At 40.2% G+C, this 2,746-nt stretch overlaps 1 long non-coding RNA gene across 1 annotated transcript; it reads left to right on the top strand.

Annotated features, from left to right (window-relative positions):
• The first annotated feature begins 1,402 nt into the window (after positions 1 to 1,402).
• Positions 1,403 to 1,819, top strand: LOC119298688. The gene is made up of 3 exons (XR_005145911.1): positions 1,403 to 1,443; positions 1,530 to 1,613; positions 1,708 to 1,819. It is a non-coding gene; the product is annotated as an uncharacterized LOC119298688 (long non-coding RNA).
• Positions 1,820 to 2,746: the final 927 nt, after the last annotated feature.

Here is a 2,746-nt window from a genome sequence, read left to right on the forward strand (position 1 = left end):
TACATCCAGCCCAGCCCCCATTCGGCGGCTACCACGCCGCGGTCCAACGCCCAGCACGCCGCCCCTCCAGCGCCCAGCGCGGCCGCCACCTACACCCCCCCCACCTCTACCCCACCTCCACCTCGTATCGATCTGCCGCTTCCTCGACCTGCCTCGGCGCCGCTTCCTCGAGCTGCCTCGCCGCCGCTTCCTTGATCTGCCTCGCCGCCGTTTGGATCGTTGCGGCGACGGCTTCGTCGGTCTTCAGCTCCGACACCTACATCCTCAAGGAGTACGATCTCTTGGCTGGTATGGATCTGAATGCCCACCCCTTCCCTGATCTGACTGCTACGAACACCACTATATAGATGCAGGGGCGGAGACGAAGGGGCAATCAGGGTTAGACCCCTGCCACTCGCTAGCCCCCCTAACGATTCGTAGCAGACAGTGTGTACTATATATGCTAATGGCCGCAGCTAATTGCATAATTAGCCCGTACGTAGACAAGTAATTAAACCTTCACTGATGTAGATAAGCCCATAAACCGTGTACGGTTGTGGCTGGCTATAATTTTGTGTTGGGCCAGTGCTTAATCCATCAATCAGATCGATCCATTGATATGTAGGTGCATGTTCTACACTTCTTCTAGGGCGTTCTAGGTGAAACTTGTTTAAATTTGGTAAATTTATAGAGAAATATGGCAAGATCTGCAAAATAAACTATACATAGTGTGAATATTTTCTAAAGATTCTAATAAAAGTATAAACTAATCTAGTGTTCCAAATAGTGATATATTTTTTACAAACTCAAACGTGAAGAAGTTTGACTTAGAATAAACCTTGGCTGCTGCTTCTTGACTTATTGGGATGTCACATGAGGCAACATGTTGCTGCTCTACTATCACATACGAGTAGTTCTTAACAGAATCTTATCCGTTGCTTGAATACTGCTCAGTTTGCATAATCTGTACAGTTTTCAACTTAAACCTGTCCTGAATCCATATGTCGACAGCGTTATATCTGAGTGTGGGTTATGATAAGCTAATAGTGCATGGTCTTGTACCTCCTCTCTCTATTTTGAGTTATGATAAGCTGATAGTGCATTGACATGCTACTGTGTACTTCTCTGCCCTCTACATTCACATGTTTCTTTTGGTAGGTTTCATCGGTTTTGGGACCCAAATTGCCGAGGGGACTTCCACAACTTGTATTGCTTGATTTCCCTGTCCGAGACTACATTCTTGTCCTAGGTGGATTCTCCTTTCTCCTTCCCTCATTTATCTGCTACGAATTCATGTCTATCGGCAAATAAAATTGTCCTTGTTATGTCATTAGTTAATTTGTCTTTATTTGTAATGGTTCAATTGACATATATATATATGTAGGTGATGGACATGCTGACCATATACCTGCACTATGAAGATGCAAATTAGGAAGCCAGAATTTTAGAAAGATCCATGATGAGGTTATGCCTATAGTTACTCTTACTCATGTCACAATGATAGAATATAAAATGGTTGCTTGCTTACCATTGTTGTGTCATGTAACTAGGTTGGCGACCATGATGTCAACCAATTACAAATTCAACAAAATTCATCATCGCCACAAGACCTTGTTATTGATTCTGTGCCAGAGGTAATTTTTGTGTGCTTTTGGGTTTTGAAGTTGTAGCTTTCTGTATCTTCAAGATATGAATATCATTCCATCTAATATTATTGTCTCTTGGTAGGTGAGGGAAATGAGGGATCTTACAGGTGAATCTGTTTCAACACAGAACCAGCAGGGGAATAGAACTGAACACCCAGACCCAGCTAGCTCAAAAAGAAGGTGTACTTCTTCCATCAAGGTAAAGATTCACCAAGGGGCATAGTTTACTACACCCAAATTCGCAACCCATACCACATTATCATGCCTGCTCGAAAATGGATTTTGTTACAAATTTTGCTCAATCTGCTGTATGCAAGTGAAGGATATATTTAACCAAGCATGAGCAAGCGAGGTGACCTTGGGTATTAGACATTGATGTCGGGTCCAATTTATTTAGTTTTGGGGGCACCTTATTGGGCTGACATTCTAAAGATCTCATATTATTCATGCAAATTACAAATCATATTATCATTGTCATTGAATGCTAATATTGATGGTAATATAGACTGTTTCCAAAGTAGTTTTAAAGACTTCAACATATCCCAACAAGCAAAATGTTGCGTATGGTACTATTTGGAGTATTGATCAAAGAACTAAGCCTGGTGGCATTGAATTAGGTGTTGAATTTGCCATTGTGCGCATATATCAACCTATTCTTGATAATGAGGAGTTGGTAAGGGATTGAGTTGCAAGACAATTGGTGAGGCTTTCACTTTAGGATACTTAATTGCATGGCCTTCAGCTTTTGTAAGTTAAAATCTTCTCTTCCACATTCTGAAATCATATTTGTGTACATTTAATCACATATATCTAAGGTGTAATTTTCTTTTACAGATACGAGAGAAGGATAATTGAGTTGAAGCTGAATTCTTGGATCAAGAAGCAAATAAAATTTGAAGATTTTAGCTACCAATAGTCGTAGTTTACATTGATAGATTGAAAAATGTAATATCATCCACAATATTTTTTCTTTTGTCAAATTGATGCAAATGCTATGGTGTAATATTCTCGATAGTTATGTTTTCTCTGCTCAAAATGATATGACTGATATATTTATTGTAATGCATATGTATCATACACTCTTGGTTATTCGTAATAAATATCTTCATATGAATTTCTAG

This window comes from Triticum dicoccoides, chromosome 5A (genome assembly GCF_002162155.2).
Source record: "Triticum dicoccoides isolate Atlit2015 ecotype Zavitan chromosome 5A, WEW_v2.0, whole genome shotgun sequence".
In the NCBI taxonomy this organism is placed as follows: domain Eukaryota; kingdom Viridiplantae; phylum Streptophyta; class Magnoliopsida; order Poales; family Poaceae; genus Triticum; species Triticum dicoccoides.